This window comes from Equus asinus, chromosome 20 (assembly GCF_041296235.1).
Source record: "Equus asinus isolate D_3611 breed Donkey chromosome 20, EquAss-T2T_v2, whole genome shotgun sequence".
NCBI lineage: Eukaryota > Metazoa > Chordata > Mammalia > Perissodactyla > Equidae > Equus > Equus asinus.
Window position 1 is genome coordinate 74,387,211 of NC_091809.1, and position 22,901 is coordinate 74,410,111.

The following is a 22,901-nucleotide window of genomic DNA, read 5'->3' on the forward strand; positions in this document are numbered from 1 at the left end:
TATATATATGTCTCACTACTTCTTTATCCACTCATCCTTCAATGAACACTTAGTTTGTTTCCATGTCTTGGCTATTTTAATAATGCTGCAATGAACATGGGGGTGCAGATATCTTTTCAAGATAGTGATTTCATTTCCTTTGGATATGTACCCAGAAGTGGGATTGCTGAATCATGTGGTAGTTTTATTTTTAATTCTTGGGGGAATCTCCATACTGTTTTCCATAGTGGCTGCATCAATTTGTATTCCCACCAACAGTGGACAAGGGTTCCCTTTTCTCCATACCCTTGCCAACTCTTGTTATTTTTTGTCTTTTTGACAATGCCATTCTAACAGGTGTGAGGTGATATTTCATTGTGGTTTCAATTTGCTTTGTGCTTCTTATTTTTGAATGACCTCAAATAAAGATAATCCCTCATATAGACCAAGTGTTAAATAAATGAATGAAAAAAAATGGTAAGGAGTGTTAGAGTAGTACAATGAAAAGACCAAGGCTTTGCAGTCCATCAGATATTATTTTAAATTCTAATTTTACTTTCTGGGTGTCCTTGGACAAATTTCTTCATCTTTCTGAATACTATTTTTCTGGTTTGTTAGACAAAGACTGGATTCTATTCCCTGTCTGAGATCTTTGTGGTAAAATTTAAATGAAACACAGTGACTGGCACTCAAATAATATTGGTTCCCCCCACTCCAACCCTGCTTGTTTCCTGACAAAAAATATAATAAAGTTATTGGTAAGTCTATGGCTAATATGACCTGTCTTTTCAGACTCCCTTTTACAATTATTAATTACTGATTCCCTTACAGGAGTCCTGTAAAGATCATCCATATTTTACAGAAATAATGAGAAAACTGAGCTGAAAGATACTGAGTAACTGCCTTAGGGTAAGTCAGTGGAGCAAAAATCGAGAGTTGGATTTCCGAGTTCAGAGTTCCTGCTCCCCGCTGTCTTCTTTCTTCTCAGGCTGTGCAGCCAAACTGTAATTCTTGATTCTGTTTTAGCAGCAAAGATGACTTGGGGGCCTAGAGAAATTTAAGGTCTTTTGAGTTTTTGTTATTCAATTTTATATTTTTCCCATGTAAATGGGAGAAGAGGTGACCAGACATCAGTGTAGATCATTCTTTACTATGACTTACATAATCACCTTATTATCATATATATATTCACTGATTAGATAGCATTAACAATGTATTCAATGTAATAGCCTTTGAAACAGATGGCTGCTTCCCAGATTTTAGTGCTGAAAAACTGAATGTACCAGGACAAATCATTACATATTAATAATAGCAACAGTAATAAATATAGCATTTATTGTAGAACTCTAAGGTATAGGTTATTGAGCTAAGCTCTTTATATGCATTGTATAAATTGCTCCCCAATTATATATCCTTCTGAAGAAAATGTTATTTTCCTCGTTTTATACGTGAGGAGCCAGAGCCTTCGAAAGTTTAAATAAGTTACCTAAATTTGCACCTGTCAAAAAGCCAACTCAGAAGGAGTAGAATGTAGCCTGGCCACTTCCAGAGGTGAAGCTCTAAACACTAACCTTATAAATATTTATTGAGTGTCATCTATAGGTCAGACCCTGAGGATAGAGGAATTACTGAAACGAAAAGACCCTGCCCTCTGGGAGTTGAAATATGGCTCTAAATACAGAATAAATAGCCCAGAGTGAATATAAGACAAAATTTCCTGAATAACGTTCCACAGAACAAAGATGTCTTTAGAGGTTTTGTTTTTGTTTTTAAAATGGAAAAGCAATCCAAACTCTAATAAGTTTAGGAAACTTTGCCTCCTAAATCCCTGTCTTACAGATGTACATTACATATTATTGGATTAAAGTCAATAAAAATCATGCTATTTAAAAATCAGCATTTTCCAAACTTATTTGATGGACAAACTTTCTTTTCCAAGTTATTTCTGTTAATACCCTCAGGACACCAGTATTCTCTGGAATATAGTTTAAGAAATGCTGGGCTAGAGAAATTCTTTAATATTTAAACCTTTTATTTTCTTCTGAGAAAAGACTATAATCCTTGGTATTCGTGTTTTTCTAGCACTCCAAACTCATACAGTGTATATTAGAGCAGCTCAACAATGAGTTTATAGTCTCTATTTATTCCTCCAAAAAATATTTGTTATGCATCTTATGATTAACAGGCCTCCATGCTCATTCCTAACACTTGCCTCTGTTCCCATCATAGCTATCTTTTTTGAAAGTGCCACTCTCTTCCTTACTTCACCATCCATTTTTTCCATGAAATGCTCGTTTCTGCCTTGCGCCTGCCAGGTCCAGCTATGTGGTAGGGGCAAAAAGGAAGAAGTTGTGAAGGTTTACAAGATTATCCAACAGGCAAAGAAAATTGCAAGGAATTTCTAAAATTGGGAGCAAGAATAGGGAAGAGAAGAACTGTTTACCTTGAAGGTTGTCTGTAAACAAATAGGAGAAAAGGCAAAAGTTTATCCAGGTGGGAAAAGATCTATCTTAGCGGACAGGGGTTGGGAAGTGGGCTGTGGTGAGCAGTTAACCTTTTTCTTTGTTTAGCTTTATGGAATTCTCAGAATAGATTTGGAGTTCAAACTTTTAGTTTGGAAAAACTAAGAGGAATGATTTGTTTTCCTTATCATATCTGATCAAACATTATCTGTCAGTCTGTTATTTTCAGAGTAAAAACTGCTATTTGCAATGGTTACTTAATTATATTAGAAATATTTCCACCATCCTCTATAAAAGCCTCCCTGAAATTATAGATTTTGGAAATATCTAATACTATTTATTTCCAGACAAATGTGTTTATTATTTTCTGCAAAAAGATGTGTCCCTCAAGCTGTGTGTATTCTACTTTATAAAGAATGTAAAATGCTAAATCAGCACCTGGTAAGGTCTGAAGTAAAAGTTTGCCCCTTTCCCATTATACCCTACATGACAGATAAATAAATTTACTTATTACATAAGCCTATGCAAGTTGTTGTAGAGAAGTCCATAGCCACGGGAAGCCCGGAAAAGCCACTCGACTTCAGGAAGAACCTGAAGTTTGTTCTATGTAAAAAGCAATTATTTTTATTGCCTTTAAGGTGGACTTTAACTCAGGAGATCACAACGTTTGCTGCTTCTGGACCTGAACCAATCTTCCACTATCTTAGTTTGATTTCATAACAACCCACTAAGGTAAAAATAATTAGTCCTGTGTTAAAGGTGAGAAAAGTAAGTCTCAGAGAAGCTAAATAACGTACTAAGGAGGTGATACTCTCCATATGTAAACCCGGTGTGCTCTAAGTCACTTTCTTATAGGATGTGTGTAAATACCTAGAGCAGCGCCTGGCATGTGGTAAGGGTGAGAAACATTCTACTGAAGGAAAGCTCAGACTTTGAACTGGTGTTGGCTTTCTGCTGCCTGGGCCCACTGACATTAGCTCAGTAAAGCCCAGTAGCTTCAACTTGCTGGGAAAGAGAAAGGGTGGGGGCAGGGGGCACTCTGTGGCATAGAGGAAAATCAATCACAATGTCTTTCATTTTTTTTTCCCTTTAGATTCACTAAACACAGAAGGCTTTCAATTATCTTCTCTGGGAATGTGAGTTCAATGAGAGCAAGTTTATAGTATCCTTCTATAGTACATTTTGAAAAATAAGATTTTTGATCATTAAAAAGCATAGTTCAGCATTCCAATTAAGTAAAATATATGCCTTATTTTCACCATACAGTTCTTGTGCTTCATCTTAGGTGATATTCCCTAGCACAGATGCGGCTTTGGAATACAGACAGTAAAAGCTGGTGGAAGCTGCTGAAGGAAGTTGCTATTAGCAGTTTAATCACTTTAGTTAAATGCTGTAGATATAATCCAAAGTTGGGGGAAATTGCTTTCTGTAGTGCGGGACTTAGCAGTTTTGTAAGCTTAAGAAATTTTCTCTCAGCAGAGTATTTGGATTACAATCTTAGGTCTGTAAATAACATAAATAATACAGTCAAGTACAGTGATTCATAAGTAGAATCAGTATATATCATTGATTTCACAATGTATGATTACTTATTTATGTTGCTTTTCAGGCCTAAGAATTGTTACATTATCTAGTGGGAATAAAAAGTTGTTTAGTGTCATTATGTTCACTTTTCTGCTGTATTTTGCTATAATCATTGGCCACCATCCTCTACCCTGCCTCGCTTTGACTGTGGATTTCCATTTCATGCTGTAGTTAAGTTCATAACCATTTTTAAGAACAGTAATGCCACTCCTAGCCTTCTGGAAGAACCAGGTTTTTGTTTGTTCTACTACAAAAACCTTCAACCAGGCTTTTGTTTGTTCTTTTTATTACCTGTAAAATGAACTTTAACCCAGAAGACTAAAAAGATTTGCTGTTTCAGAATCTAAATCAATCTTACAGAACCTAAGTATCACAATTAGTTCAGCGCATGGTATTAGACTGGTGCTGACCAGAGGTTTAAGTTTCTGATACAAACAAACTCATTTCATTTGACTTCTCCCTATGAGTTGTCCCTGGAGTTCTTGTTTTTAATAAAGTTCCTAACTGTGAGCTTAAAACAGGCAAACAAGAAAAAAGAAAGAAAGAAAGGATAAAGGAAGAATCCAAAATTCCTCTTTATGCATGGGATAGCAAATTCATGGTGTGTTGTCGTTACTTCTCCTGAGCCTATGGCAGATATTGTTCAACCACAGCACTTTTTTCCAACGATCCTTGGAAATTTTGAAAAGTACCTGGCATTTAAGAGGTACTTAATGAATTGTTGAATGAGCTTATGCTCTGTTTCCTGAACTTAATTGCAAGCTCTCTGAGAGCAAGAAGTCACTATGTGTGCTTCATTAGGTGCAGCACATCCAATGAAACTGCACTTTAAAACAGTTAAGCTGTTTTTTTCCCTTAGAACAAACTTAATTGCATTTGTGTTTGTCTTCCATTTAGACATTGGAAGGGGCTGGATTATGAAATGAGGTAAAGGCAGCTAGAAATGCAGAGTATAGACCTTTATTAGGCAGTGTTGAGTTAGTAGAACAGTAAACTGTCAAAGACCCAAAGCAGCGGCAGGAAGAAGGGTCATTTTTTACTCTCTTTTTATATTTTTCACTGTGAAGTGGGGAGAGCACAGGCTTTTGAGTTAGTTTAAATTCGTGACTTTTTTTACTTACTGTGTGATCTTGAATGAGATTTTTAAATTGTTAAATACACCCTTACACATTTTTTAAAGATTAAAAGTAGAAATGGTCATCATCTCAGTTTTTTTGTTTTTTGAGGAAGATCAGTCCTGAGCTAACTGCTGCCAATCCTCCTCTTTTTTTGCTGAGGAAGACTGGCCCTAAGCTAACATCCGTGCCCATTTTCCTCTACTTTATACGTGGGACGCCTACCACAGCATGGCGTGTCAAGCGGTGCCATGTCCACACCCAGGATCTGAACTGGCAAACCCTGGGCCACCCAGAAGTGGAACGTGCAAACTTAACTGCTGTGCCACCGGGCGGCCCCTCAGTTTATTTTTGAGGAAAATCAAATGATGTGTCATAGGTAACACACTCCTGTCAGTTTTTCACTATTCACTGAAGACCTTGGAGGAGGGGATGAATAGATAAGCAGCAGCTATTTGAAATAGATAACATATAAATAACATAAAATAGAAAAACACCTATGCCCCAAACTTGTCTCATCTCTGGCTTACCATTTTTAAATGATCTAAAATGCCTCTATGTCTCCTTGTTCTGTCAGTCTCTACAGATTTGAAAGCAAATATGGACATCTGTGTTGCTTTGGTATTCAGAAACATCAGAATTCTGCATCTATGCAACTCCTGGAAATGCATTCTCAAAGAAAGAACAGTTTCCTTAGGAGATATGTTACTTCATTGCCCCTTTTTAGTTCTTTGAAATGTACTATGAAATACTTCCTTTTTCAATATTGGGGAGGGGAGAGGACAGGGGAAGGGGGGGGGGAAGGGAGAGACAGAGAGAAAAAAAAGAGAGAAACTGCTTCCTTTGATTAATGATGTGATTTTCAAGAGCTCAAGGGCTCTTAAATTTTTCAGTTTTTGAGGTTGGGAAATGCTGAAAGTTTTATTCATAACTATATTGCTATTTGTTGCAAATGTTCTTGTATTTCATTAAGAGAGCTAATTTTTGAAGTAAAGCCAGGCTAAATATTGTTTTATAATTTGAAAAGCAAAGTTGTTCTAAGGGAAAGTTCAGTTGGTTTTCTCCAAAATCTAGATATGAGCTAATTAATACGTTTACTTATTACCAGGTTCCTCTCATTTTTGCGATTACACAGGCTGTGGTCAGAGCACCCCAGCATTGGAATCATACCAGCTTCATCCTCCTGACCCAGCTTAATGCTACAAGTATGAAAGGTGAAGCCAAGTACTTTGCATATTGGAGTCACTTGGGACTTGTGTGGGAAGGCTTTTGTTTTGCCTGATTTCACAAGGTGACGAGAGTTCACTTCTCAGATGGAAGATAAACTTAGATAAATTAACCGAATACCGTTTTCCGCTGTTTCCCACCTCAATCTCAACCCTTTTCCTTTTAGATTGGCTTCTGCCTGTTCCTTTGAGTTCCTCCATCTGCCAAACAAAAAGTAGACGAGATCTGCTTTTAAAATTTTATTTAGGCAGGGTGGGAATGCTGTACCCTTGAAAAGGACAGCCCCTGCATTTTCGCTCCATGAAGAAGATATGATCTATTTCACAGAGTAGTTAAGCTTCACTCCTGCTTGCCTCCTCTTACCAGGGCAGGGAATGGTGCTATTAATGAAAGGAAGCAGTGGTCGAGAGCTCTGGAGAGAGACAGACCTGGATTTAAATGCAGCTTCTACCACTTCCTAGCCATGTGACAGTGGACTTTCCCTCTCTGAGTCCCAGTGCACTCATCTGTAAAATGGAGATGATAAGGAGGAATAAGGGATATATTTTATATATATATATATTTAGTAAGTATAATACCTGACACATAAAAAGTACTCAATACATGATGGTAATTAACGTTTGATATTTGCACATTATATATAATGTCATGTTTTTCACTGATACTTTCTATGTGATTAGCAGTTACTCAACTTAATTACAAGCTTCTTTCATGCAACATTGATGAGTTAGCCTCAAATCTTTTCTTTGGACTTATATCATAAATTAAAGAAACATACATTCTGATTCCTTTTTTTTTTGGTGAGAGATTGGCCTTGAGCTAACATCTGTTGCCAATCTTCCTCTTTTCTTCTTGAGGAAGATTATCTCTGAGCTAACATCTGTGCCAATCTTTCTCTATTTTGTATGTGGGATGCTGCCACAGTGTGGCATGATGAGTGGTGTGTAGGTCCACACCCAGGATCTGAACCTGCAAACCCCAGGCTGCTGAAGTGGAGCACGCGAACTTAACCACTTCACAACCGAGCTGGCCCCTACATTGTGATTCTTAATGTAGACCTGAATTAGGATATCCTATTCTATTTATTTGTAAATATATGTTTCAAGTTTTAGTAAAGAAAATGTGATCACTTTTGACATAAGTAATAATGACATACAATATTTTATATACCTTTTGAATTAACTAGCACTTATTGAGAGCCTTTTCTGTGGTAAGTACATGACGTGTGATTCCTCTTCATCCTCAACAACTCTTTGAAAGGAAGGATCATTATTAACTTTTGGACTGGAGAGGAAACTAGGGTTCAGAGGGGTTTAATAATGACCAAGGTCAACTAGTCCTAAGTAGCTAAAACAGGATTAAAACAGAGGCCTGTTTAGCAGCTAAACTCATGGTCTTTCCACTAGCCATGCTGCCTCTCTGAATCTAAGAATAATGTAAAAGCGACTTTACAACTCATGATTGTTTCCATCAGCACAGACAGGGTTATCCCAAATTGTAATGGTTTATAACAGCAAGATATATTTCTCATTTATGTTACATGTCCATTATGGGTCATTGTTCTTGGACCCAGGCTGAAGGAACAGCCCCTATATTACAATATGAATGTCTTAAGGCAGAGAGAAAAATAGAAAAGATGAGACTGAAACTATATGATAAGTCTTAAAGCTTCTAGTCAGAAGTGACAGATGTCACTTCTACTCACGTTCTATTGATCAAAACAAATCACATGGCCCAGCCCATTGTGAGTGGGGCGGGGAGGTGTATTCCCCATGCAGGAAGGGCAGCAAGTATTTAGGAATAGTAATAAACCTAAGATAATATTGTATGTGATTTATGTATTTTCCTTGTCTAATTTTTTTTTTTACCCAGGCATATATAAAAATGTGTTTGTATTCTCTGAAGCACATAACACTGATGGTGGTAGGAGGTAGGTAGGAGGGCTCAGTAGAAGAGACAATCAGCTGGAGACTCACCATTGATTTGGCGTATCTAATGCACTGTGGTATTATTGGGAATTGATACTAAGGCATTTGTGTTGGCAGCATCAGTACATGGGGACTGCCCTACTATTTGCCCAGAGCATGTCTTCCACTGCTGTAAATCATCTTTTCAGCACACCAATACATAGCAGTTTGATAAATGATTATTTTGCATTTTTACAGTAGCCAATGGAGCTGAAATTGTGGTTCTGAGATGATGTACTGAGCTAGAATTGCATTTTCATTTTCAAACAGGCTAATGGTATGGAGGTGATTTTATTGTGTTTTAGCTTTGGCATCTCACCCTCTATATTCCTCCTCACTGCTTCCATCATAGGAGAACTCCTTTGACTTCATTGGCAGATTAAATATGAGAAAATCAATAACAGGAAGATAAGTGTAGGAGTTAACTAGAGAGTAAAATCAGAGAAAAATCTTTGATATGATTTTTCTACAAGTGCTCTTTTCTTCTACTGCTATTTCTCCCTTTAAAATAGAAAATTCAGTTCATTTCTTTCCACTGTCTCATCAACTCTTCTGGTACTGGTCTTCAACACCTCAAACCTTAAACACAGTAAAAGCCTCCCAGCTTGTCTCCCTGTCCCTAGCAGCTTCCTCCATCCTTAGTCATGAATGATACCAGAAATGACTGGATTGTTTTAAGAACTAAAATTACAGAATACCTCACAGAGCAGAAAGATATAAAATCTTTGCAGCTCCAATGAGAGCCCCATCCCCATCTGTCTTACCTGATGACTTCCATCTCTCATGTCCCTGCCCATCCAGTGCTTTTGGACCTACCCTCATCTTCAGCTTTCTATCCTAACATGGCAAATGGACGTTCAATTTTGCAAACTTCCCCAACCTCCATGTCAAAACTTGTCTATTAGTCTTTTTTTTCTTCATCTCAGTTTTAAACTCTGAAGTATTTAAGGCATATAAGAGCATAAGCGTGGCATATATCTGGATTATGAAGAGTAATAGTGAAATAAATACCTGTGAACCCACCAATGAAAACAAAGGAAATTGGTCTCAGTCTTTGCTTTCAATTTCTGTCAAAGTCTCTAAGTTTGTTTTCTGGCCTGACCCTTTTTTGACCATTTGCATTCAGTTCCAGCCTGGATTGTCATCCCTCCAGTCCCCCTGTCAGCTTCCCTGGTCCCACAGCTTTCCCTTGGTCTCTTGTCTTGGCATGCCACTCTTCCTCAACCCCAAGATGAGGATCACATCTACTATATACAGACTACTCCTTGAGCGATTCTGCTTTGATCAGTCAATACTACATTCCTATGTTCAAAACCTAGCATTGTTTCTCTACTATTGAGTCAAATCTGAACACTCTTTCTAGATTTTAAACCCCTGCATGAAATCACATTTGAAATCCATCTGACATACATAAAAATTATTAGTTTTTCTTAGCTGCTTACTTAGCTGGCTTTCAGTCAAGGTAAATTCCAATTCCTTCCTCTTTATAATTTTAGCCACCTTACCATCTAGCTCATCTTTTTTCCTGCTAACTCTATCATGCCCCCTCTAACATGGTGTGGTAGGAGGAGCAGAGACTTTAACATAAGGAAAATTTAGCTTTGAATCTTGACCCCATCACTCACTAGCTATGTAACTTTAGTCAATTTATTTATCACTCATCATTTATATGATCACTCCCATCTTCCTCATCTGTCAATGGGATTATTAATACTCTGTGAAATTACTGACAGATTAAGCATATAGTTTCTCTAAAAGATGCAAAATATTGTATATAGTCAATAAATTGAGTTTTGTTAATATTCTTCCATCCAGTCTTTCCCTGTTCTACAGAAAAGCCTCGTTAGAAAGTCTTTCTATTTCCATTCTTCATTGAATATTCAGACTTGAACTTTATCATATAGAAAAGGGGAAATATTGAAGGGTTTCAAAGAGGGAACTGGAAATACAAGACTTTCTTTTGGAAAGGTCACTCTGACTGCTACCTGAAGACAGGACCAGAGGAAATTGAGACTGGAGGCAGCTGCAGAAATAGTTCTGATGAGAGAACATGGCACCTTAAAACCATGGCAGTGACAGTGGCAAAGTGCCTCTGCAATCCATTTCTCTACCATGCTATGCCAGCTGAATAAAGCACTATCTCTGGGCCCCTCCCTGGGGCCCAAAATAGCACTGGACTAATTAACTCAAGATAAATGTTAAAGGTAATAAAGGCAAAGAGGTCACAGCTTGGGAGAAATAGTATTTCTCAAACTGAAGGGTTAAGAATAATTTCAAGAGGAAATTGCAATTATTTGTTGCAAGATAGCAGCACAGAACTGCAAGCCATATGATAGGAATGAGTTTGTATTTTTTGCCTCCGAGGGTCTCCTTGTCCCTTCCTCTCCTTTAACAAGTCTATAGATGCAGAATGACTTCTAGAAGTCAAATATTTGAGCATGTTAGTGAAAGTGAAAATAGAATGCATGCTGAGGACCAAAAATTTTTTTAAAACCCACAAAAAACAAAAACACAAAAGCTAAACACTGAGGATGTGTGCTATACATCAAATCATTAAATGTTTTCCTGGTTGAAGGGATGATAAGCTAAGAGATGAGGGAAGGGATGGAGCATATCTCAGGCTAGGCAGGGTAACAAAGCAGCATTTAGAGGGAATTAAAGAAGGGAAAGAAAACATTCTGTGACTGACTGATGACGAAAGTGAACAGGTGAGGCAGGGTATATGTCTATGAAAAAGACAGTAATTGGAACACTTTATGAACCAACACAATTTTGCATCCTGCTGGTTTATAATGTGATTTGAAATAATAAGGATGCTGAACAGAAGTTGCTGAAATCACCTGCTAATCCAAACAGACTAAACTGTGAGGATATCTTTGGATGAGATGGTTGCCCTCAGTAATTATAGGAGCTGAAATGAGTCTGACAGGCAGAAGAGAAATAGCAATATAAACAGCAGCAGGAGTCAATGAACACACCTTTATCACAGTTTACTGCATTCCTGGATTTAATTGCTTTCGTTTTTTTGGTGGCTTTTTAAATAGCCTATTTCTCAGAGATGGTGACTCTTTCAGAAGAAACAGTTTAGTTGAAAAGGGTTGCATCAGGTCAAGAGCTCTATGGGAAAGTTCCAATGTCCTTACAGTTTCCTGAAGCCTCCCAAGAGTGTGTTTAGTTTGTCAGCTCAGGTCTTAGGAATTGGAAGGGGCAGTACATTCTGTCTATGTTCACTTCCTCGTTGTACAAATATGAATACAATAAGGGGATCTTGTCACAGGACTTTCACTGCGTGAATATCAAGTTGGGATTCAAACTCAGGTCTCCTGCCTCTTGGACCTGAAGTCCAGTGAACTGTGTGCTACATCACACTGTCCCTTTGTGGACATTCAAAGACCATACAACACTGTGCTTAGAGCTTGAGCACATGATGCCCCACCAAAGATTGTTTCTTATTGGAGACTGTCTCTCAGGAGATTAAACTGTGATGAATAAGTGATTAAGTAAGTTAATTTATAGGCTTTAAAGAGTATTTCTCACACCCACGTTGATTTTTTCTTACAGTTCTAAAGGTTCCAAATGTCATGAGCCCACAATCAAGGTCACTTTAGGTAGAAGCATCGTGTCTGGTGGAGAACAAATCCCTGAATCCCTATAATATGGGAGGTGTGGTTGAGGGGGAGGCTGCCTGCTGACAAGAGAGCCCTTGTATGCTGCCACACATGCACAGTGGGCGTCTGGTAATTGTTAGCTCTGCATGTGGCAACACTTAAGTCTCAGCCACACAGTTTAGTCCACGACCATATACAGCCTTTTGTGATCTTCAGAACGTGGCCATTGGGCAACTCTGTAGCACCTTTGTCAAGTAGTGTAATTTCTCTGAGTCTCATTTTTTCCATAAAAATGGGAACAATATGACCAAGTTTGCATAGTTGTCACAAAGATCATATGAAAACTTAGGTGAAGGTACCCACTGTGATACCATATCACTTGGTAGTGGTGGAAAAGCATTAATTTTCTTTCTTTTAATTTTTATAGAAGCAAGCCTTTTCAAGAATAGAGTATACAACACCTCCAACATCGCTCACTAAATTACGGCCCACAAATCATCCCCGATAAGGAGATTCCTTTTCCCTTCCTTATAAATCCCATAGTACTTCCTGTTTAGAATCAAACATTTTACAGTTACTGAGAAATTTTTTTGTTGTTAGTTATCTGTTCATAATTTTAATATTGTTTCCTCTTCTATGGAAGTCAGTGACTGTTTCTCAAATCTTCTGAATCCTCATAGCACCTATCATAGAGTGAAGACCTTGGTAGGTCCTCATTAAATGTTTATAAGCTGCTTGAATTTGTGAAGATGTGAGCTGAAGATAAGAGCACAGCTTGAAGTCAGTGTTTCTTTTGGTAGGTGGCAGTTCTGCCTGCAGGGGTTTTGGCTGTTAGGATTGCTAGGATTTTAGATTTGCTGTGGGTGAGAGGGTCACAGAACAGGAGCTGAGTTTTGGGCAAGAAGGAAATAGTGCTGTTGAAACCCACAATACCTGCTTGGGATCTTTGTCACTCACTTAGATGCCTTTCACAATTCCTGAAACATAGTAATTACTCAATCAGTACTTTTGTAATAAATCAGCAGAGCCATGTTACCTATGTTGTTTATATTAAAATTGTAGGTTTGTATGGTTCATTGATCCATTCAGCAAATATCATTGAGTACCTACTGTGCACTAGGCATTGTTCTAAGGGCTTTTGTTCTAAAGCAGTGAACAAAATAGACAAAAATCCCAGACATAATGGAGCTTACTTTACATCCAAGTAAAAAAAAAATAAGGAATGTATTTTGTTCTGTCAAGTGTTGAAGTGTGTTATGGAGAGAACAGAGTATGTTAGAGGACTAGGAAGTGTGTGTGTGTGTGAGAGAGAGAAAGAGAGAGAGGGTGGAGGGTGCAATTTTAAGTAGGATGGTTCAAGAAGGCCTCTTGAGAAGGTGACATTTGAGTAAATACCTTCAGGAGGTGAGAGACTAAGCCATGTAATACCTGGAAGAAGGCAGAAGGAAAAGCAAATGAAAAGGCTTAGAGGCAAAAGTGTGTCTGGCATTTTCAAGGAGCAAACAGGCCAGTCTGGTGTGGCTAGAGTGGAGTATGAATATAATAGGAGATGCACTCTAATCTGATAATTCCTAGTAGCTCATCTTAAGGACTTGATGACATTCTTCAGTGAATTCCTAAGAATTGGGTGAAAATTTGCAAGCTTTACACAGTAATCTCAGATGCTACAATGCTATCATTCATTAATTCATTTATTCCTTCTTTCATCAATTCATTATTCAACAAATATTTATTGAGCACTCTTAATTAAAGCTTACGTTTATTGAACACTGCTATATGCTAAGAAAAATGTTTTATGTGCATTTTGAAATAACCTTCATACAACCTAATAAAGTAGCTCCTTTTTAATTGCCGTTTTCAGATGAGGAGACTGATGCATCAAAAGTATTTTTAAAATGTGATGTCTATCTTCAAAGGGCTCATTGTCTTGCAGGGGAACTGAGGTAACTAGACACTTAGTGTGTGAAATAGTTTATAAGTGCTATGGCTCAACTAAGCTGGAGGAATTTAGACAAAAGGACAGATACCAGTTCCCTTCACCCGTTTTTTTCCTTGAAAATATAATTGTGGTATTTCTGTATTTCTTTTATGCTCTTTGTGTTTCTGAAAAGTCCAGGCATGTGTCAAGGTTTCCGGTGCCAGTCCTCTTTCCACCAAAAAATGTCACGTAGTTTACAAGCACTCCCATCTTAACATCTTAGCCACACAGAGTTCCTGGAAAACCGGAATATGAACCTGCCATTTCAGCTTGACAGTTTCTTTAAACTTCACAGGGCTCATCTTCTAAAATTAAATGGAGATCAAGGTCCCTAATGTTTCAGAAGAGACTTTTAGGGAGAGTGTAAATTTTTGGAAAACAACTAAATGGACTTTAATAATTGAGTTTGGTGCTTCATTGCATTTAAAGCACTTTCACAATACCTATCTAATTAATTATTTATACTCTTTTTCCATTAATCTGCTTTAAAAAAGAAACTTGCCACTCCTTCCTATCGTTTACTAATCATATCAATCACCTTCTATAGATAATAAATGTCTTGATTTCAACATTTACAAAATGCTGTCTCAACACCACTGGGAGTTGGAGGAGGAGCTAGTGAGTTTAATTAACTAATAAATAATTGAAAGCACTTTGCCACATAAAGTGTTTTGGACATTCTAAGAAGAGACTGGATCTGGCTCCTGCACAGAGTTGAACTGCAGCAATGCACTTGCTGCCTATGGGCTACATCTTATGGAAGGCAATAGACATTATTCTCCAAAATGATTCTTTCTCTCATAATTTTGCTTTGATAAAATATTGATTGTGTTATCAGTATGTAGTACATCTCACCCAAAACACCCAGTTACATTGGCAATGAATTTGCTTTATGGGACATTTTGAATTTTTCATCAAATAGTCACCCATTCAACATAGATGATCACAACCAACCTGTTTGTGTAACATTCTGCAGGTTCCTGTTCAGCCTTTCTTGTTTGAGAAGCAAAAGAGAAGTTACCAACATTTTCCGTCCTACAGTATGCATGCCCCAAGTCAGATAAACTGCTTAGGCCTTTATAGTCAATGTAACAAATCATTCACCGTGCTTTTTATCTCATGTTTCTAACTCTTTGCAATGCTCGAGGGATTATTATTTTCAGTGACAAAGAATGTTTCGGATTGGAAAAGAATGCCACAAAACAATGACTATCACTTGAGCTAAAGCTTTTTAAAAAAAATTTGTGTGAACCATAGGTTGGCAAAGTATATCCATGGTCTGAATCTGGCCTACCACCTATTTTTGTACAACTCATTTTTTATATGATTTTTAAATAGCTGAAAAAGAATCAAGAAAATAACAATATTTTGTGAAACATGAAAATGATATAACATTCAAAAATCAGTGCCCATAAATTAAGTTTTATTGAGAAGACGTCATGTCCGTCCTTTTATGTATTGTCTATGGCATCTTCCACCCTATGATAAAAAAGTTGAGTGGGACGACAGGGACCACAGGATCTGCAAAGCCTGAAATATTTACTACCTGCACTTCATAGAAAAAGTTTGCTGGTCCCTGTTATAGACTATCATTAGAGTTCTATATATGGATGGGTCATGAGCTTGTAGTAAGTAGAATTGCCTCTCTCTGGAGAAAAAATAGTTGTTCATCCATCTTCTCTGTATCATCGAGGAAAGGGTTAGAAAGTCCAGTTTGGAATATGAAGGAGAAGATTATGAAGAGCATTTTCCATGAGAACAGGGAATCTGTACTGTGTCCTTCAAGCAATAGACAGCCAACTGAGATTCTGAAAGGGTCAAGGCATGGTATCTGTGCACTTGAGAAAAACTCTCCAGTAGAGATGTAGAAGATGGACTGGAGGGGAAAGAAACTAGAAAGGGAGACTAGTTGTGAGGCTATAACTCTGTTCCCATTGAGAGGTAAGGTCATTGTGAACTAAGGCTGTTATGAGGAGGCTATCAAAAAGGATTAAATTGTGTTGCTTCTTGTCTTTCTATTAAAATCAGCTTGAACCCTGCTAATGGTCCTAAACATATCAGATTTTTGTCTTGAGGAAAGGGAAGTGATAAGGAGGCAGAGAGGAGTCCTGGTATTTTGAGTGTTTGGTAGAATAGTTTTAATTGCAGTTATATTTAATTTTTGTTCTGAACCACATGTGTAACATTCTGTGGATCCTGGTGCTTTTTTTTAAAAGATTTTTATTTTTTTCCTTTTTCTCCCAAAAGCCCCCCAGCACATAGTTGTATATTCTTCGTTGTGGGTCCTTCCAGCTGTGGCATGTGGGATGCCGCCTCAGCGTGGTTTGATGAGCACTGCCATGTCCGTGCTCAGGATTCGAACCAACGAAACACTGGGCCACCTGCAGCAGAGTGTGCGAACTTAACCACTCGGCCACAGGGCCAGCCTGGATCCTTGTGCTTTTAATTTCATGATGGGCAGTGGCCCTACACCCAGTATCAGGGACTACTGTGCTCTGGCAACCCTGGTTCTGACTTTTCTGAGAATACTCCCTCTTGGGAGGAACCCCAGAGGCCACTCTTGTAGCAGATTTATAAATCTCCAAGGAAGACTATGCAGGCTCTGGTCCAGAGGGGACCCCAGATGTGTCAGGGCTTGAGAGTGGGGAGACTCTATGCCACATAGCAGTGGTGCTGCAGCTCTGTTCCGGTTTCCTCCTATAGTCATGGGCACACCCTATGTGATTACTTGTGAAGTATGGAATTCAGCAGCTGCCGCTTTTAGTTCTTAGGCTGCAAAGCCATTTGGTTGAATCTGGACATGAGCTGTCACCATTTCTAACTTCACCCAAGAGACTGCAACTTGGCTATCCAAGGTTTCCTATTAAACTGAAGTCTGTTCCTTGGCGGGACAATGGGTAATTTAGATGGCTTGCCTTATCTGGGATGTGAGGAGTGGATATGGGGATTACAGCAGTCTTGGATTGCTGCGAGAGATTTTTATAGGATTATCACTAGTGTCTAAGAGATCATGACAGTGTTAGCGATATAGGCACGAAAAGTCACTTTTTCAGTAGATGGACTGTTTGAGTGATGTTAGATATCTCGAATACTCACCTGTGACATTTGATTCTGAAGAGGGCTGCATGATGGCATTTTTCTTCTTAGCATCTCTGAAGAAAAACCAGTATTGACATGCACTGGAAGCCCGGCAGTCTTCTGAGAGCTAGGTGAGATGGCTCCTTCTGTGAGATGACTACTTTGCCTGGATTTGTCACAGGAAGGAGAAACAGTCTCATATAATAGAAAAATCACAGACTTCGGAGTCAGGTTAAAATATCACACACTTTCTATTTATGATACTTCCAGCAAGTTACCCTTTTAGAGCTTTGTTTCTCTCATCTGTATAACCTTTTGTTTTGAGAATCAAGTGAAATCACATGTATGTGTGCAAGTGTGTGTGTGCAAGTCTGTGTGTGTGCATGCACACACAAAGCACCTGGCTGAATGCCTGGTGAGTAATGGGCTCTCAATATATGTGTTAGTTTCTGATCATCTTTGAGAGAGATGGTTGATCTCAGTGATGATGAAAATGGACTTCCTGGAGAGCATGGACATGGCAGCGTCTTCATATCTGAAAAGGAGGCATTGTGGCTTAAACAAAAAGTCTTGGATTTAAAGGAAAAAAGTCTCAGCTTGATTTGTTAGTCTGCCACTCAAAATGAGAATTTGGGCAAATCATTTCCCTCTATAATTCTCGGGTCCCATATCTATAAAATGTAATAAAGTTTTTGTAGAGATTGACCCAATTTTTGTGGGCCCAAACTTCTATAATTTGACAGGGAGAACTTTAAGAAAATGAACACAAATTATAATTGAATATTAGATATAGGGCTTTGGAAGGGGCTAATGCAAGTGAGGGACCTTCATTAGCTTTATGGTAAATCTGCCTCTGAGTTTCTGGTACACAAGTATATTTGTATAATATATCTATTATAATGAATATTTATTGGATATATTGGTGAAAAAACAAATAGTAATTTGTTAATATGACGAGCCTGAGCTTTAGAAATAATAAATGGAAAAGTAATGGGAAGGAGAAGTAAATAACTCATTGAGTGTTTTGATTTCCCAAAAAACCTAAAAATTTCTTCTAGCCTTATGCAGGGCACATCAATTTCAAAACAGTAAGCCTTCAATGAGTATGTAGGCACTAAGTACTGTACTAGGCATAGGGGAAACAGAGTATTACTTGAATGCGTAATAAATAGAGACAGAATTTCCTGGAGGCAGAATGCCCGTCAGTCACTGTCCTCCACATGGAGGTTTTGGATTCTGCAATGTGTCTTGAGGTGGTTCTCCTGTCTCATAGAGAAGTATCATGCAATAGTATAGAAATATTTCAGAGCTCAAGAATTGTGAGGGATCCTTTTAGATTATTAGAAAGATTTATTCATGTATAAAAATTAACTTGGCATGTACTAGTGCTCAGGATTGAGGAAGGTACTGGGAATTTACTTGTAGTAATATTTGTATTAATATATACTTCTATTGTTATGATTGTTTTAAAGGAGAAGAAAAAAATATTCTAAGCAGATGACCTGTCCTATCCCCCACTTAATTATTTGCTCACAGATTTGCCTGCAATAGCACCCATCCCTCTTCTTACCTCTAGTTCCAGAATGTCGTGTTCAAGGCATATCCCCTCCCATCTCAGTAGTAGATGATTTTTCTGTGACATTTAAGGTGAGGATGCCTCCTTGCCAGAGTAATGGTCTTAACCCTTACTAGCTGGAAGCATTGCTACACTTACACTTAGCAAATAACCAGAGAGAGCACTTAATAGGTATTAACCTGGGACTACAACAAGATATTCCTTCTCTCCCACACTCGTAAGCCACAGACTATCACAGGTGGCTAGGGCAGAGGTCATCTTTGTCAACCCAAGATTCAGAATTTACTGGCTAGAGTCCAGGGGATTTTTGTAGACTTGTCCCCTAAAACAGGCCCCCCAAATCTGAGACGAAAGCTTAGGGATGTGTATCACTAGTTAGCTTTCAGGCTGGGACATCCAGACCTCTCCCTGGACAAAGAAGTGGAATGAGAGTCATTAATCCAAGCCTAAAGGGGTACTTCTGTCAGGACCTAGGTCCTTGGTGAGCAGGCAGCTTGGCTCCCCACAATCCTCAGGAGGGCCCTTTGCTTTGCAAGATCAATCACTAGCACTGATGTTAAACGGGAAGCTGCCTGGGAAAAGCACTTTGCTTTGGGGCACTCAAATAATTCAACTGAGAGTTTCCTCAAAAAGTAGGCAGTGGATTAGACACCAGTCAGAGGGAGTCTTTGTCTTCTTTCAAGACCTAAATTGCCCTGAGTGCCCTAATTTACTATGATTTTTTTGCCCCAATAAAAGTACCTCACATTTGCGTGGTACTTTACAGTTTACAAACAACTTTCACATCCGTTATCTAATGTGCTCTTAGCACCAGTTCTGCAGGTGAGTAGAACATAAGAGGAAGCAGGGAATTAAATAGGTAATAGCATCCTTATTTTACAGATGCTGAAACTGAAGCTCAGGAAGGTTAGGTGACTTGGCAAAGGCAATATAATGGCTCTGGTGGCTGTATACAAGATATTGAAGTCCAGAATAACTCTCCTTCTATTACATTTTTGCCTTTGATTTATAGCTTACAAAGAGCTTTCATGTATATTATTTCATTTACTTCTGAGGCCGTTTGGCTGTAGTGGTTGACAATATCAGTTAGATCTCTGTTCCAGTTCCAGCATCATTATTTACTAGCTGTGTGATGTTGAATAAGATACCTCACTTTACTGACCTCAGTTTTCTTCTTGGTAAAGTGGAGATAAGAATAGCTTTCTTGCAAGGCTGTTGTGTGAATTAGAGATCCTATAGAGAAGGCACCTAGTACAGATTCTGGCACCCAATAAATGTTCAAAAACTGGCAACTACTATTTTTATCATTAACCATTCTATGAATTGAAAAATACTCTGACTACTTTGCAAATTAGAAAACTGAAACCATGAGGAAGGATTGAAGAAAATTCATTAGATTCCGAGGATCTTTAAGAGAAAATAGTGTCTGTATACATTGGTGAGATGTGGGAAGTGTAGGTTCCTAGCTCTGGCCGCCATTACCAAGATTCTTGGCCCAGTTTGCTATCAGATGAAGGCATTTAACAATTTGTACTCTAAGGTTTTTCAGTGGTGGGTTCAGTTTTCAGATGAATGGAGTTGGGAAATAGTAAAATGGTACCAAGTGTTCCCTTTTTCTTCTCTGGAGGCCGCCCTGCTCTGTTTACACCTTTAATAAATGGAACTCAGCCTACTGTCAAATCAAGTTCCCTCTGCTCCAGGTGCCAAAACATGTGCGGAGCAGATCACAAAGGTGTTATATTTGTAGTCCAAAATGAGCTGGCGATCCCCATGGTGTCACTCTTTAACATACAGACCTTTGAGAGGGTGTAATTCTGTTGAGATGTGTTACCTCATCCATTTATGTTTACCCCAGGCAAGTGCAACCTGGCAGGACAAATGGAAAGCTGCCTGCAGCAAACTGAAAGAGTAACAGGCAATACCAGTGTCACTCCTATTGAGAAAATTGCTACATTGTGGCCTGATACATGAAAAATGCCATGGGTACACTTTCAGCTCAAATTTAGAGAGGAAGCTGGCTTGAGTCCCCACTGTGGGGCGGTGCACTATGTTTAACAGTTCAGGATCCCCTCACATGTGAGAGGCATCCCATCATAATTCATTCTCTATATGCCTCCCAGCTAATAGATGTGAGCAGTGGGGCAGATAATCCACGACTCATTTATATATGGCTTTGAAAATCCTTAAATGAGTTTTTCAGCAAATTGACCTTCTTAATTTAGTTTTGCCTTGGCTCTTAATTTACACATTCTCCTTAATGAACAGAGCATCTCTAGCTATCTCTAGGGTCAAGGAAAAATTCTCAAGATGTCATTCATGAAAATTTACTTTAAAGCCGCAATTCATATAGAATGTTAATAGTATTGATTTACCTAGTGCTTGCTGAACATCTACAGTATGCTAGGAACTGGGATGGCAGTGGTGATGCAGCAGGTAGGCATTCCCCAGCCTGGTCAGGGAAGCAGAAATATTTTATATAATTATGTAAGCCAGATATTGCTTAGAACTTTTTGCCCTTGGAGATGTTGTTAAACTTTGATTGAACCACAATTCCACAGGCTGGAACAGTCAAAAACTTTCCTAACATTTTCTGCAAGTTCTGTAACTCAGTTTCTCTCTCTTCCTGTCTCCAGTGCTCCTGTGTTTCTGTATCTACACAGATACTATCTCTTCTCTTACGATCAGTGCAAATATAAAGTAAAGCCTCTTTCCCAGTTTGCCCCCCAAATTTTATTTCCTACATAACAATTTGAGAGTTGAGTAACTTTGCTGACAAACTGGATAGTCATGGTGAGGGGAGTCATACATTTGAGATCATGGGATTTTCCTACTATCTTGCTGGCTGCCTCTCCATCTGTGCCTCTTGCTGGTTCTCTCTTGCTCCTCTTCCTCTTCCAAAGCCTTCTTTCCTTTCTCCTTCTGCATGCACCTCCCTTCTCTGCTCGTCTCCCAGGAAACATCCCCATTAGGCCAGGCATCTGCGCACAAAGTGGGCTTATCGAAGCATCTCTTTTTCCTTTTTTTTTTTTTAAAAAAAAGATCTTTTCCTGTAAGACTTTCCTAAGGAAATAACATCCTTCCATATTGTTATAATGATAATACAACAGTGTAAGTGTGACGAATAGTGATGTTAGAGTATTATGAAGCACAGAGAAGGAGTATCTAACTTAGCCTGGAGGGAGTGGTGATCCTAACCAATGAGATGAGTGAAGTTGGCCAGACAATTGTGGCAGGTGGGGGTGGGGTAGGGTGGTAGGTCCTTCTAAGCAGACAGACAAACACGAGCAGATGTTCAGGGATGAGAAGCAGCATGATGTGTGAAGGAAATTGCAAGTAATTCAGTGTTTCAGAGCATGAAGGGAGTTTCAGAGCAATTGAGAGCAATTCAGAGTTTCAGAACAATTGAGTCTGGAGAGGCAAGAAGAGCTGGGTCCGGGTGGGCCTGACGTCTCATGTTGGAGAGATAAAACCTGACTACACAGACGGGGGGAGCCACTGACAGACTTAAGCATGAGAGAGATGCAGTTGGATTTTTGTTTTGGATTGATCATTATAGTAGCTATAGGTGTCTGCAATCCAGAAATCTAGAGCAAGAAAAGCCTAGGCGGCTAATTGATTAGCACTAGGTAATCATTTAGCCCATAACCAGTTCACGTTTAAAAGGAGGAATCTGAGGTCTCAATAGTGACTTCCTCTATGGCACACAAGTTAACCAGTCTGCCTTATCCAGTGCCCAACAGGCTGAGATGCAGGCCCAGAGACTCCTGGGCACAGTCTCTAACTGCCCCACAGGGATGGCCACAGCAAACGAGAGCCCTTCCTTTCCACCCAGCTGAGTAGTCCAATACAAACTTTCTATGAGGGGAGTATTGGGATATGAGAAGCAAATCTAAAATTCTGCAAGTTTGTTTTGTTAGAGACAAAGCAGTGGAATCTTAAGAGGTTGCTTTTTCATAGTAATGTTGGGGATCAAGGAGACTATTTCTCCTAAGGGGTTATCTCTGCAGGCAAATAATACAGGAATAAGCAAAATACGCTTTCTTTTCCTTTCTGTTATAGGTTCTGGCTCTGAAATGGGCCACATCCTGCATTTCCAAATGATAGAAAGACAAGAAAAGTTCAGTCCCCTTCCAATAGGAGGTGCGTGTGGTAGGGAGAAGTAACACTCGAATACTGGAAACTTCATTAATATCACAAGTTTTCTGTTAGGCTTGTGATCAGCATTAGGAAAGTTATGTTTCTTCAAAAAGGTTTAAATATGTGGTGTGTAAAAAAATCCAGGAGAATCATGGGGTTTTTTACTGAAGACAACATCCCCAAAAGACGA

The 22,901-nt window shown here is 38.7% G+C and overlaps 1 protein-coding gene across 13 annotated transcripts in view; it reads left to right on the forward strand.

The window, feature by feature from the left end:
* The window catches only part of DLG2 (discs large MAGUK scaffold protein 2), a 1,809,506-nt gene that overhangs the window by 635,336 nt on the left and 1,151,269 nt on the right, over positions 1 to 22,901 (forward strand). The gene's annotated exons all lie outside the window — the stretch shown is intronic.